The sequence below is a fragment of the Gymnogyps californianus genome, chromosome 1 (genome assembly GCF_018139145.2).
Source record: "Gymnogyps californianus isolate 813 chromosome 1, ASM1813914v2, whole genome shotgun sequence".
Lineage (NCBI taxonomy): Eukaryota > Metazoa > Chordata > Aves > Accipitriformes > Cathartidae > Gymnogyps > Gymnogyps californianus.
Genome location: NC_059471.1, coordinates 69,315,543 through 69,331,282, shown reverse-complemented (window position 1 = coordinate 69,331,282; position 15,740 = coordinate 69,315,543). Strand labels below are relative to the sequence as shown.

Genomic DNA, 15,740 nt, shown 5'->3' with positions numbered 1-15,740 from the left:
GTGCTCTAAGATTGTCACAGTGGATTGTCCCACTCACCCCAAGCAGGGAGAGGCAGGCCTGATTTCTATGTCCCAAACAGATTTAGGGGTGAACTCTGCTCTATGAAGACGCTGGAGGGGCAGCTCTGGATGGGGTTCGAGGCACAACTCTGGACATCTGGGAAATCAAAAGACAAGAAAGGAAAGTTTCCAAGATCTGCGTTTTGGTTTTAGTTGCGTGAATCTTTATTGGATCTGGGACCAATTTCAGATCCAATATCGTCTTAAAGTTAAGAATTCAGGTTCATGTGGTTTCATTCAGAAAGCTGGAATTCAGGCTGAAGCATCCCAAATTCCAGGCTGTTTAGATCTGGGCCTTGGATTGGATCTCACAATCTACTATGTGATATTTTGAGGACATTTGACAGTCTTTTTCTTCTCTGGAGAGAATTAAATGTAAAGTAATCACAGGGCCTATCTACTGAAAAATTAACAGGAATGTCAAACAAATCATTTCACTGTTGTCTTACAAACAAGAAATGTGAAATCATACTGAGCAATGTTTTTGCCTCTTACTTTGTACACACGGTCCTTTACATAGCCAGTCCATTGGTTCCTGTCATATAAAAAAAAATCATGCTTAGCTTAGTGCAGCCTTTATGCACTGCTTTGGGCTTTAAGAAAAAAAACCAAAAGACTTCCACAGTTGCGGATGGACACAAATTGCAGTTCAACCTCCTTGCCATTGATCTATTTCTTCCTCTTGTATTTGATACTTGTTGACTATAAAGCTTTATGGGCCAGAGGCTCATCTTTATTACACCTCTTTGTGGTACAACAAGGTCTTTAGATTTTACCGCAGTAGTCATTTTATACTTATGCTTTTTCAGATTGCTGTCAACATTATCATGAAGGAGAAATTGATTTTTCTGCTATACAGTCTCCCTCCTACAACATTAGACATAACAAGTACATTTCCAAAAGGAAAAGAGCTTTCCATTGCATGCCCAGAAGAGAAGTTACAGCTTATGCCAAATGTTAGCACTACCCACACTGTGTCTTCCAGGAAGTAAGAATTGGCATGAAAATTACCAAAAAGTTAGTAGGCTGACTTGACTTAAAAACTATGCTTCTTTCCTCTTCTTCCCCTGTTTGCTCAGTCTCATTTTACTAGCAGTAATTGCTAAAGTTATCACATTACCTCATAAAAATCAGGGCTCATAATGTCATTAAGAAATCATCCAGTGTTCCCCCATCCCATGACACTATTGACTGCTGGAAAAGGGGACTAGCTGCCCCAGACCTTGCCTGCTTTTTCAACTATGTCTGCAAGCCTAATACGAGATGTTCTGTGCATCTCTTATTTCACCCCCTCTTAGGGGGTGTTGAATACTGAGAGGTACAGACGCACACGCATGAGAGAGAAAGAAACCAAGGGAAGCTGTCTAAAAAATGTAGGAGTTGTTTAGTTTATTCAGTGAAGTGAAGCTCTGATCTCTTGTTGTAACAGTATCTGGAGACACCGAATTAAGCCCCTGTAGATGCCAAAGGGGGACTTGCTATTGACCTCAGTTAGGTCAATAGGGCTGGGGCTCTACCTGTGACCCTGGAGCAGGATATTCTGTTAGCCAACTGCGCAGGAAATAAATGAAAGGTCTTTGGAGACACCCATCTTCCTCCAAGATGTACACACATTTCTCCCACCTGACTTTTTTCCAGAAGAACTGTGCACATGGAGAATTTTCTATCCGTTTATTTTCCTTCCCCTGAGAAAGGAAGATTTGTGTCTGGCAACTCCAGTGACATAAGCCATGCAGGTCTAGAGCATTTGGAAACAATTTATGTTAATGTTCCAAAGGTTAAATGCAAAGATTTATGATATCCTTTGCAGCTATGAACTAGCAGTACAAACTATGCTGGTCTTTCTGGCAAGAGGTGAATATTTTCCTGTAACTTAGCAGCTATTGCCATATTCATTATCTATCATCTCGTTGCAGCAACTGCAAGACACTCTTAGAAGAGCTAATCATTTTTCCAAATCAGGCCATAATGCCATGCAAAAGGAGAAGGGGGAAAGCTAATTTTATTTCTTCTTAATTTACTTTAGGAAAAGAAGAAATGACCATTTGCCAGTAGCACTGACAAGAGGGGGGGGGGGGGGAAGTTACATACATTCAGAATCCACCTGAACTTCAGTGGGTGGAAGTTAGCTGGTGTAGATGCACACCATGGACACCCAAAGCAGCCCTGTGTGTTTAGAATTACTAAAACATATTAAGGGGTGGTAGCCCTCTTTCTTTGGCTGGCCAGGTGTAGCTTATGCTCTGCTTCATGGGATGAGTGCCCGCAGACACTGTTATGACAGAGCAGAGGGAGAGCAAAGGGAACCTGAGTGCTTGGAGGTCTTGCTGGCCATAGGACAGGTGTTGCCTCTTTGAGTTGCTTGGATCCCCGACCCTCCAGCAGCAGGCTCCTGGCCATGGGGAGCCGAGCCAGTTGATGCAGAACAGCCAAGTCTCCCTCCGTGGGCCACAGAGGGACATTAGCTTCCTTATGCTAAAGATGGGCAATGCAAAAACTAAGCAGGTGCTGAGAGGCGAGTGATGCACAGCTCATCCTGCAGGAAGCCCAGCCAGCCACTCTTCCCTTCCATAGGCCCTCTGTCCCTGCCAGTGGCTACTGGGGTACTGCTGCATGAAGGTGCATTTCTTGAGTAAAGAGAGGAAAAGGAGAATACATTTATAAGGTTATTGAGACACTGAAGCTTATTGCTATGACTGTTGTTCATACCAGCATATTTGTGTAGGTCCTTAAAAAGCGGAGGCGTGATTGCTGCAGGGAACAAGTTGTTGGGTAATGCTGTATCCCATGATCTGGGGTTTATGCTAAGCTTGTAAATGAGACAGGGATGCTTAGACAGATGTAGCTGCACTCTTTCTCTTTTAAATTTTTAAGTTGAGAAGAAAGCAGAAGCTTTTTTCTCTTGCTGCTGCTGCTATGGAAGAACAATCCTGTAGTAAGCCCATCGAAAGAATTTGGCATCCTGTCTTCAAGAAAGCAAGGCCCTTATGATATGTAATTGCTCTCCCAGAACAGCCCTGTTAACAAGCCCAGACTGCTTTACCAGCGTCCACATCAAGGTTAGGATATGAAAAGTACCTAATTACGGAGGTGTTCATTGCTGCTTCTGAAGGTTTTAGGCTGAAAGTAGATATTCATAGATCTCCTAGAAGCTCCCCAGCAAAAGCCAGGAAAACTTGGTTTGATACTTGAACATAATAGTAATAATAAAAAACAATAAAAATCAAACCCAAGTAAAGAAACCTCTTCCTAAATATCCCACTCAGGCCGTTCTATATACATGCTAAATATTAAAAGCTATTTTAAAAAATGTTTCATTTTTAATGGACTTTTTAAAGTTACCTTAAAACATTCTTCAGAATCACAGTTAGGTTTTTCCAGCGACTCAGCTTCCTTGTGCATGGCTGACTTATTTTGCCTATGGTATAACATTCCGATGTCTCTTTTTAAGTACTTTAGAGCAATTTTCTGAGCAGACGGACTGCATTAACATGTGCAGATAACCAAAGCATACCTGGTTCCTGTCTGGATTGCACAGTGAACCTATCATGAATTGGAAAGTGGGTAGTCTGCTATTTAAGATTGTTTTCCTTAACATGATATTAATAATAAAAAAAAACCAAACCAGAAAATCTTTCTCATGTGGTAAGGTTCCTCATGTGCCTGGCTAAAGTAATCGCGGTTATAGTAGTGGAGAAGGAACACTCCAGTTGTGGTTTCTGTGTGGTTTGTTGTGTTTGGCAGTCAATAAAGATCTGCTCCAGTTTAGAGCCACTCCAGCAGTGGTAGAGCAAGCACCAGTGGTAGTAACTACAGAGGCCACAGAAGAACTGAGCACTGACACTTTGAAAGTGTACCCCACACAATTTACACTATGATTATCTGAGGTTGATATTGAAATGACTGGAGGATGTATGGTCTTACCAACATTCCTGCATACATTTCAATTACAAAAGGAGCCTATTGAAATAACACGGAGCATGACTCCTAAATCTACCATAGCAAGGAAGAGCACAGTTCAAGTGGAAAGGCTTGCTCTTATTTTCTATTTTAAAGCCTTTTGAAACCACTGTCTTCCTTCTTTCTCTTGCAGAATAAGCAAAGGCTTACTCAAAGAGAAAGATCAAATACTTGATATTACTTAAGCATAGAAATTCGCATTTCTAATAAGAGTATTTAAGCAGATAACAGAAAATGATAGAGGAGAAAAATAGTATAAGATTAATAAACCCGACTGTTATCTCTGGCCCTACCCTACAGAAATAATGTATAAGCTAAATTACTGCAGACACTAAACTCCAATGGAGGTTTGTTTTTCCAGAAAAGAATTGCTTTCTCTTATTGACAGGAACACTGCTAATCCCAGAGAAATTAGACCCTAAGATAAAAATATCCAGAAAATGCCATGTGCTACCATGCAGTGACATTTCTGAATTCTCCTATATTTTTGAAATCCTGCATAATACAATCCAGGGCACAAAAAAAGAACAATGTCCCAAATATTCTATGTTTCCTTCTTTCTAGAAAGAACAGAAGCAGAACTGGGAGGACCCTATGGAGGAAGAATGCTTTGTTATTTGTCCCGGCCTCTAGCAGAACAGCTCTGGGTCTCTCTGTCTGGTTCTGTTTACAGAGGCAAGGCCACAAAGCCCCTTTCTGTCTAAGATAATTGGCATGCGTGGTGATTTGGAGGATCAGTTAATGTATGTCTTTCAGATACCGTATAAAAATACTGTAGCAGTGAATGCCTCAGGGCTGTGAGGCATCCATACTTCTCTGCTCAGCTGCTGTGCCGTTGGCTTTCCAAAATGTGGCAAAGGAGGCTACGTAAACCTTAGAGGTACCCGTTCAGCTGGGCACATCTTAGCAAAATAAATTGATTACACCTGGGTGAGACCAGTTTGGTCCAATTTGTTTGCTGGGGTTTGGGGCTAGAGACTTGACAGAGAGAGCAAGGAGATGAGCTATTAACGTTGAGTCGAAGTACCTGTGGTGCATGAGAGATGCAGGGGCAAGCACACAAAGGCACAGAGAGCCTGGGGACATGGACATAGGCAATCTTTTTGTGGGTGAGATCCTTTCTAACTGAAGAAGGAAGATGTTGGGTCCACCATGGAGAGATGCGTGGCATATTATGGAGGGGGGGGAACTCATCGGAGGTGGGATCCTGGTCTCTGAAGATACTTTTGGTCTAAATCTCAAGAGTGCTTCAGAGCAATGACAAAATAGAGGTAGGTAGATGCTTACAGGTATTTCATGGTTTTATGTAACTTGCTACTTTTATTATGCAAGATGAAGTAAAGAGTGGTGGGGTTTGAGCCCTTGTGCCTGGGCTTGCCAAGGGTCTAGAACTACCTCCCACCACCAAAAGTGCAACCTTAGGCCTTGCTCTGCTGTGGTTGATATATTTGCAACTTCAAAGTTGAAAATTTGCTGTGAAAGGGAGAGATGAATATTCTTAAGTCAGTGTTACACTCACCTACATTCCTCTTACAGCATATTACTATATGTACAGTAGCCATTTAGCATCCTAGTTAATATTATCCAATATAATATAGACGGGTATGTGAAATGGAACACATACTTTTTCACCTGGCATGAGTATTTTGATGTTCAGCCTTAAAAGAAGCCTCTAGTGTTTTTTAATCAAACTCTCTCTCTATATATAGCTAATTAGTATTGTTGAAATGCTAATGCTTCAGTGGCTGTCAATGTATCCAAGATTTATTTGCATGAAACCTGTCATTACCCTGCCATTTCACACCCTCACTTGGGGTAAATCTGCATCGCAAATAACTGTGCATATGTAAATGAAACATTAAAATTACACAATTAGAATTAATCAGTCTAAAAATGCAAATTATGAGATCCCCAATCTCTGAAGCAGTACCCAAGTGAGGGAAGGTGTCTTCCTACAACACTACACCATCCAGAGTTTCTCTGAAGATGCTCAGGACCGATTTATCCTTCAGAGAAACATGAATGAGCCTCAGACCTGTGTGTAACCAGTCTGTGGGGACCTTGAAAGAGTGGCAGGGTGCTGGCCAGCAGCAATAGGCACTACTTCAGTTTTTAGCCTGATTTTCATGGAGAAAAAGCCATTTCTTCTGGCTGATGGTGTTAACATTTATCCAACCCTCCCTTAATTCTGAATGTCCTGACCCCCTGAGGCAAGGCAAGGAAGTGAGGACAACAGCAGGTAAGACATTGCTTGGCTCTCGAGCTCAGGGCTCAATGCCCTGGAGAACTGAGCCAGGAGTTACTCATGTGAATATAGGTCTTTACAGTCCTCCTCATCCCTTTCTTTTGGGATGAAAGCTTGAATTTGCAGTGCAATGCAGCATAAACTCTCACCAGCTCCTACAATTGCAGGAGTTGTGTTTTGTCCCCAACTTTTTTGGGTTTTTTTGGCTCCTGATGTTTAAAGCATGATGGGATCCTGGAGGACTGTTGTATGTGATTGAAGGAATTATCTGATTTTTTTTCTAATGCAAAGTGTGCCAGCTGGGAGCGCTGATGTCTGTATGGGCAGGAAAGATGTGATTTCAGGGAAAGGGCTTCCCTAGACTTCCTTAAAAAACCATATAATCGTACCTAGGAAACGGGGCCTTATCTGTACCTCAGTACTTTAGTTGGGAATCACCACTACCTGCTCTTCACGGCAGGAGCTTTGCATATACAAACAATATCTGACACAGTATAGCCGCTGCTATGTGATAACAGTGATCTCACAAAAATTAGTAACATTTTGCTATAAATCCCAACCACCTGGATGTGACTGCTTGGTGCTTGCACTGCTGATTCCCATGGGAGCACATTAGGCAGAATGGTGAGAACGAAAAATAAGTACATTCTATCCCAGCACTTCTGCCATCTTGGGATTGTCTAAACTTTCTCAAAAGACCTCAAGAACTGGTCCATCCCCCAGCGTCAGGCCTGCTAGTCAGATGGAGATGTCAGGTGGGAACCCCAGGTAACTTTCACAAATACGATTTCTTGGCAATAGTGGTTTGTGTCCTTTCAGCTGCCCTGCTCACCTCAACCACGTGTTGGCTCAGAAGCCAAAGATCATTATCTATGTTATGGCTAGGGTAAAAGCTAGTTTTATTGGTGCTCTGATCAGATTTTGGATACAGTAGTGCCACTATGGCAGTGTTAGGAACTGAGTTTTCAATACATATAATGTCATACCCTTTTTTTTTAGATTTTCTCCAAATGCGGTCAAGAATATACACAGGCTCTATTGACAGATCAGCCTTTAGAGTGCATCCTTTCCCAATTATATGTACAGGGGCACAAAACTAACAGAAATGTTTATAAAATTAAAAAACATGGACTATTTTTCTGCCTGCCAAATCCAAATGCCTGAAGCAATCATTTTCAAAGTTTACCATCTGGCTGATAAAAGGCACAGAAGATTTTAGCCAGAAAGCAGGGAGTCCCATAAATTTATGAACTGATGAAAATAGGGTTCATAGCAGAAACCGAATGGCAACCTTAGTTTTAGCATTCCTTCACATTCGGATGCATGTGACTATCTAATAACATACAGCCTTCTGTTGGTCCCTTCTAGGACAATTCCTATTTAAGACAGCGTACAAATATGTAAAGCCAAGAATAAATGTTATAGCTACTGACCGTGGCAATCTCAGTGTCAATCAGCAATCAGCAATCTTAGTTCATATACCTCTAGATAGGAGTCAAGGGAGTAACAGTAATAGACTGACTGACTCACCGCTCCTGGTATATAGATTTTATAAGGTTTGCTTTCTTGTGACTATGTGTGTGTCTCTGTGCACAGGAAAGCTGAAATATGCAAGTATCTGGTGAACTAAATAAAAGCCATATCCCTTTAGGGAAGCAGAAAGTTTAGAACAGCCATTAATGCAGACAATGAAAGTTAGTATTTCCTTTATTATGTACATAGAGAAATCCATGTTAGACAGCATACATTAAGGACCTGGGTTATTGTGGCTGCACACACATGCACGCAGAGAGAAGCACGAAAAGAAGGAATTGAGAGCTATTAATTGGGATTTGCGTTCTAATTTATTCTCTCCACGTAAAAAAGAAGAAATACGATGCTGATGGCTCCCCATTTTTCCCATACACAATCTGTCCACAGTGTTTGCCTGCAAAGAGGAAAGGCTACCTTTGTTTCATGTGCATCTGCTCTTGCTACAGTGCAAAAATGCTCCTTTGTTGAGCTCGGCAGCAGGAGTGTGCACAGAGGTGTAAGGAATCTAAGACCCCAGCTTCTACTTTTTATCACCTCCCCAGTGGATTACACACGCAGCACAATACAGTCATTAAAAATAGTTACACATGAAATGACCCAGTGCCTCATCAGCTCGCTGATGTGTCACTTTACGGGTGGACATGCAGCAGTAATTGCTCTGATAAGAAATTTGTCTTTTTCTCCTCTTCACACCCCTCGCTGTGTGCTCAGGAGAACGAGGGACTGGCAATCTCTCTCCTCTCATCCTTACCCAACAACCCACTGGGGCATTAAACAACCCTCTCCTCCTCTCTGCACCCTTTGTTTAAAGCGACACCTTCAAAGATATATTCCGTGGGTAGTGGGGAGGGAGGGGAAAAAAAGGGATATTTACTTACAGAGCAGTGGCGGGCAGTTAATGTCACCTCCTGGACCAGGGACAGGGGGTCACATCCATTAACAAATGTGTAAAGAGCACACCGGCCTGCTTGCAGAGGAGAGCTGTACAGCTAGCCGGGGCTTTCTACTGCCTGTGAAGAGCAGCTCTGCCGATTTCAGCTCTGCAGTCAGTGTTGTGTGGAAAGAGGCTGCTGCCTTCCCCAGCCTAGTGAAACCCCTCTCTATCATTTTACCATATAAGGAGACAAAAGCATCGGAGACACTCATTCTTTTAGGCGCTCTGCAGCTGGCATTCGACACTTTCTCTGTTCCAAGGGTGTCGATACTTCCCCCTCCTAAACATCTTGTCTTTCTTGGCCCCCTTCCTAAAATAAGGCTCCCCCTCCCCTCCTCCAGCCTTTGTGTCTCTAAACCCCTGACGCTTATTAGTAATGTAGCTTTGCTAGCTCCGAGGGACTGTGCTTTACAGAAGGAAAGGTTTTACAGCAACTCAAAGCCAAACATTTGTAAGGCTCTTCACCTGGCTGCGAGAATAAAGTATTTGGTTAAAATTGGTATGAGGCTTTATTCGCTTTGGCTGTTTTGCCTGCTGAGACTTAGTGCCTTGCCCAGAGAAGAGCGAAACAAGCTGTCTCTCTTCCCCTTTGTAGAGAGGTGCACATTTTTCTGAGGAGCAAGTGTGCATGCATTTCTTTACAAGTGTTCAGAGCCCATTCTTGTTTCTCTCCACCCTTCTTTCTTTCCAAGTTCCCCCGTAGTGAGGAGGAAAAAGGAGAAAAGCAGGGGAAATTAATGAAACCCAAAAACCCCCTTGTGTAAGAGAAAGCCAAAGGAACAGATTGTCTTAGCACATGCTCAGGACCCAGCAGAGAGCCCTGCCAGTGGGCACATGTTGAGGAGAGGGGGAACCATTAATCCTCCTATAACCAGGAACTAATTTTTCTGCTACAAAATCCAATTTCACCTATCAACCATTCTAGCAGAAACACATTCTGTTAATCAAAACAGTGAGGGTCCTGGGAAACCTCCCAGAGGGAAGAATTTGGATCAGAAGCACATGGGAGATGTCTGCTCTCTGCCATTTGAAGGGCAGGGTGGCGAGGCAATTCAGGGTAATACTTCAGTAATGACTGGTGATTGGCAAAGGGAGGTGCTTTAATTTGAATGCTTTCAACCTTAAGAGAAACCAGTAGGATAAAAATGTAAAGCCCATTAGCCCGAGACAGCGTTGCTGTTGTTTTGCATCCAGATGACGCAAGGTAGTCCGATGTCCTTCTGCGTTGGACGCTGGGTGGTGGTGTTTGGGCGGTGGTGCAGGTGTGCATATGGGTTGGCTAAGGGTTTCTCCTGCAAAACAAACTTATGGCAGAACCCTGACCTGTCCTTACTGTCTTCTTGTCCACCCAAATGGTAGTCAGATTTGGAATGGGAATGAAATGTCAGTCTCAGCTCTACTCAAAATCTACAAAAGCACGGACAGAATAAAATGGTGGGAAAGGGCCATTCCTAGTTCTTCTATAAGGAGCAAAACCTCCTTTACAGATGTGAGTTATTCTGATGACCAGCAATGCCCATGGGTCGATCTGTCTGTTGCTGCAGCCTTTGCAGTTGCGTTTTCAAAACACAGGCATTGTGCCCTGGAGGAACGACCACGGACGTATGGGATTACAGAGTTTGATTCTATGGCAATTAAAGCTTATTTAAATCAAAGCTGCTGTACTCCCCAGCCACATGTCCCTGGCTCCTCACTTGCATTTGCACTGGCACTGGAAGATGAGTTAAACCAGACAGTGAGCAATTTTCAGTGAGCCCTTGAGCTACAACGGAGATGCACCTATGTCTTGGGAGAGCTGCTGGTTGGGTTTCCAGCCCCGTCACTGGCTTGCTGGATGCCCTTGGACAAGACATTGCATCTTTCTGTTCTTTAGTTTCACTGTCTGTAAATATAGAGCTCAGGACAGCCAAACTCTTGTGTGAGTTGTCAGCAAATTTACAAAGGACTAGTCAGCGCAGAATAATAATAGTAGTAGTAGTAGTAATAAAAATAATAATGTTTCTTTCTTTTAGATTAAACTATTGCACAGTGACAACAATAATCATTAATTTCCATCTTAGTTACAGTTCTTACCTCAGCTCTGATTTAGAAGTGCATGTAAAGAAGAAAAATGGGCCCTGAAGGTGATTAGATTTGGGCTATTTGAGTCAGTTTATTTCCAAACCTTTCTAAAACAAATTAAATATTCCAAATGTGTTATTTAATTTTTTCAGTTTCCATGATATTTTCATTTCCCTGTCTGTCCATTGACAGCCACTGCAGCAACTCTGCCAGAGATTTTTTTATGTGACCTGCTGGAATACAATACAAGTGTTTTCCACAATTGCAAGTTAAAATATATACTGGCTCCAGCTGAAATGGTTTAGTTTAACTGTTGCAGGTCATGGGTTGACTTTAGGAAGATAAGATCATTTTTGTCTGATTTAAACTAACATCTCTGACTCCTTGAAGGCGGAAGAGCCTCTGCCAATTTAAAACCCGACAATCTGTGGGCTCACTATGGGACTTGACGCTCAGCAGCCACATCAAGACTGCATGGAGCTGTGAAAGGGATGAGGGAGGATTACCAGGCAGCTCCTTCCCTCATCGCATGATGTGGTGTATGCACTCCATTAAACACTACTAGGGAAGGCAGAGGGAACTTCTGACCTCTTATCCTCCTTCAGTAGGTCCACCCCTGCTCACTTCACCTTTTTATCTGGCAAGTAAATATTCATCAGTGATTGGCAAAACCCCACACACCCTCTTTCCCACCAGCGTCAAATCCACTGAGGGGAGGAACACCTATTTTCCTTAATGATAATTAAGGAAAGGGAGATGGGGATGAAAGAGCAAGGGGCTTTTTTCTACTGGCAAATTTAATGTTTAAGTGACTCACATATTTTTTTCTTTTTTTTTTCCACTTCATTGGTTCTCTGATTAGCCCAGCACAGATCAGCCATCTTCAAGGCTTCAGAGGAGACAATGCAATGAAGACAGAGGGCAATGTTTCTAATAGGGTGCCTACATTTAAGGTTGAAAACACAAGCACCATTCAGTGCCATCCTGTGATTTAGAAACATACCCTATGGCTTATATATTTCTCATCTATGTGGCATTTATGTAGCATACATTGCTTCTTCAGTGGCCTGTGTGCTTTAACAGGTTTAATTCTAATGTGGAGAAGTCCATACCTCGCATATGGGAAACAAGATGGAAAAAGTATCATTTTCATAGCAGGACCTCTCAATGATTTTACTAATCCTTCAGAAATCTCACTTCAGCTACTGGGTTGATGCCGGAATAACTATCATTTCAGCACTTATCTCCTTTTCTGGCTGAAAAGCATGAACAAAGAAAAGCAGTGGAAAGAGACAGCTGGAAGTGGAATATTTCTATTATTTCCCCCAGTTTGAGTCACAGAGAAATTTAATGTCTCTGAGAGGGCAAGGGAGGTGGAAAACTACACTTTAAGGTTTCAAAATGGCTAAGCTACTGACTGATTCCTTTCACCACTATTTTACCCTGGAAACTGTTAAGTTACTTTATCAGAACTCAGCAAATCCCTTTCTGATGCTGGACCTGTATAATACAAGCTTCCATTGAATACGAGAGAGTGCATTTAGGAGAACTGCTATTTTTGGCACTAGTGCTTAGGAAGTAGTATAGACTCATGCAGAGATTGCATTTTAGTTCATTAAGCCTAAAATAACAGCCAGACAATATTAAATTTTTCTGAAATTTCATTGTCATAAGATTATTCTCAGATATGTAGTTTTCCCCAAGCATATGAGGAATATGCAAAGGGTAAACAGATTTTTTTAGTGTCTATTTTCTCTCCCCATTCCGTCTCCCAGTCACAAGGCTTTTTGCAACATTCTGATCTTCCTTTCTTCCCCTAGGTGACTAGATGCTCAAGCAGCAATACTCAGCAAGTAAGAAGTATCAGAGTTTCACAGACTCTGATGAAGAAATGATGGATATCTTTGGATCCAGAAATGGATCCAATCCATTAAAACCTCTGCAGCCAAGGCAGATAGGGCACTTTACATGAAATGAAAGTCTGTCTGCTTTGGGTTGATGCAAGACTTCTTTTATTTTTGGGAGGATGTTTAGCCTAAATCAGTGTGAAAAGCTTAGTGTTTTAGAAACTCCAATCTAATCTGGGAAAAAATGTTTCCGTGTTTGCTTTCTTAATGTGTTTGAATAGTTTTCACATACAGTCTTAAACAATTTCCTTCAGTGAATTTAGATAAAGGTGCCATGGCTCAGTAACACAAAAGAACTTCTGGTTTTGTATAGGAAAAGTTATCTTCAGAAGGATAATATATTGCCATGTGATAAGATATATGATACTGACTCAAATTCAAGGCTGTTTCTGTGATAGCATCATCTGGGATGGAGCTGAAAGGAGTTTAGACCATTATGGTCAGTTTGGACAAAGATTTTGTTCAGTTTTTAAAGTTAGTCAGGGCCTCCTTTTCTATCCAGTTAACCCCAGTTTTATTCAGAGAAATCTATCTCCTGAAAAAGATGTCTCGAAGGGAATGTGGCAGTGAGACACCGGTCAACATGTGGTCTGCCACTGTCTATGTAATTGCACCTATGCCCCTTTCTCCACGGGCAATTGAGATGTAGAGATGGTTTGCAATGGATGACCCAGGCAGAAAGACAGCTGTGTCCCTGCTGCTGCTGCTTTCCTCTGTCTCAGCTGTGGTGACAAACAGCTCTTGACACTGATGAGGGGTGGGGAATGAACTGAGGGGATCGCAGGGGAGAAGAGTAGTGGTGCTTGAGGAAGGAGGGCACAGAGCACACCAGAGGAAGCTTCAAGGAGCAAGCCAGGGTTTTAAGGAACTGGTATCTGCTAAGGGAAATCCCTCTTGGTGATGGCTGAGTTTTCAACAGCTTGGAAAGCTGAGGTACCGCATGACAGGACTGACAGATCCTTCGTTGGGCAAGCAGCATTGGCAGAAGAGACATCCCAGGTCCTCATGGATTAAAAGAAGCCATAAAAGCCATCACAGGATAAAGGAAGCCGGTCCAGCATTTCCCCAAGCAGCAGGTGTCTGTGCCACGTGGGCCAGCCACCATGGAGAGCCCTCACCAGGCTGCGGACCAAGTGAAGAAGAAATCATGAAGAGTTGTAATGAAGTGAGTGGAAAGCAACAACGCTTGTTGTTGAATATAGTCTTCTCCTTCCCTGCTTTCCCAACTATTCTTTCTCTTTCTTTCCTCTCAATAGAGAACAGATGGTGCCTCTACTTTTAAGGAAACCGAAGTGAAACATCTTTGTGTGTGCCATCCTCGCACCTCTTTGGACTCTAAGCATTCCCTAAACCCCTCGGCTCCACAGTTTCTTCATCTGTAAACAGGGGTAGGGAGCCTGGTGGCAGGTCTTTGGAAGTGCTTTGGGATCCAGAGACAACCTCTGACAAGAGGTGAGTGGTCTTTAGATACAATGACTCTAAACAATGATAGTGCAGAGACCTATGCGGAAGGGCTGTTGCTTCTTTCCTTTCCTCTGGATTCAGCTTGATTGCCATGCGGGGCCCTGAGTATGACAGATGGGAAGAGGCTTTTGGGTTTCCTACCCCTGTGGGTGGAACCTGGGATGTCAAATTACTACAGAGTTTGCCGTAATTGCTGGTCTTCTGAATTGGCAAATACTGCCCCTTAATTTAGGATTTATTCATTTTAGTATAATCATGATTTATGGTTCCCTGTTTCAGACACATGAAACAAGCACACTGTGATTGTTCCAAAAAACTAATCACTCTGTGTTTTTGATAGCACAAGAGACATGCAATTCTGTACAAAATAGCTCTCATACCTAGTATTGCCCGCAGTGTTCCCAGCGCACGCCAGTGTTTTTACGCAAAAAGTCCCCTTTCCAGAATCCTCTCCCTCCCACTGCTCCACTGCTCATGGCTTCTTCCCCAAAACCTTTCTTCTGTGTGAATAATTTCCTTCTGCTCCCCTTAACGCTTTTTCTGCCTGCATCCCTGACATCTTTTATGACCTTCTAGAAATAGTCAACAGTGACATTTGTAACTGCCTTTTCCCCTTACCAGCCAGCCAGAGGCCCAGGGAGCTTCTGAGCAAAGAGAGGTTTGTAAAATTGAGCAGTTGGCGGACACCTCAAGAGCTTATCTAACTAATTTCCAAGGCAGGAGTGAAAACATCTAACTTGTTCCTGGCAGATCTTTGTCTAATCTGCCCTTAAGGATTAATGTTAGGAATCCACAACCTCCAAAGTCAAATGAGCATAAGTTTTGTCAGTCCAACACAGATGGCAGAAGGAAAGAAAAAGACATTCAGACTAGAGTTTTCAGTCTAACATGAGTGCTTCTAAATGATGACTAGCGTTAGGCAGAACCTGTAATTTGTAGGTATTCAGATCATGCCACAGCAATATGAGAATCGTTGAGCAGAAGGGTTCCTCCAACTCTTTATCCTGTTCTTGGGGTCTAAGAAGTGACTTGGGAAGAAAATGAAAATAGCCTGTAATGATACAGCCTCCAACAACTTTTGGCTCAACCTGGGATTTCTCAACCAGGAAGCAGTATCCATACTGAATATCACTTCCATGAACTTGCACAGTTCCCTCCTGATCCCATGAAAGGATATTCACATTTTCCTGTAACAGGTAGCTCTACTCTATGTTGTTGAAGAACCATCTGCTTGTTTTCTTTTTGAACATATTACCCACTATCTTCATCTGATGTCTCCTAGGTCTTACACTTGGAGAGATAATGAGCAACTGATCTTTAGTCACACTTTACAGGCTGCTCAAGTCTTTGTCAATCTCTATCATATCTCCCCTCAGCCATCTCTCTCCTAGGCTGGAGAGTCCCAGCCTACCTAGTCACTCAGTATGAAAGTTACTCCCTGTGTTTTATCATCCTTCCCCAAACTTCTTCCAATATGACAATTTGCTTTTTCAGATGAAGTGGCCAGAACTTTAGCATTCAATATGCTTTTTGGCTGCTTTTGAGCACTGAGCAGGTTTTTTTTATAAACCTATAT

The 15,740-nt window shown here is 42.5% G+C and overlaps 1 protein-coding gene across 4 annotated transcripts in view; it reads right to left on the bottom strand.

Moving 5' to 3' along the window:
• FHL2 (four and a half LIM domains 2) overlaps positions 1 to 15,740 on the bottom strand; it is a 43,892-nt gene that overhangs the window by 18,536 nt on the left and 9,616 nt on the right. Inside the window, exon 1 of one of the 4 annotated variants that reach the window (XM_050907832.1) lies at positions 8,677 to 8,798. The exons of 1 other annotated variant lie outside the window; for it this stretch is intronic. The gene's annotated coding sequence lies outside the window, so the exon portion shown is untranslated. Of the gene's footprint in view, positions 1 to 37; positions 96 to 8,676; positions 8,799 to 15,740 lie in introns of those variants that run through there. 2 more of the 4 variants (XM_050907849.1, XM_050907841.1) reach the window with 2 other exon arrangements.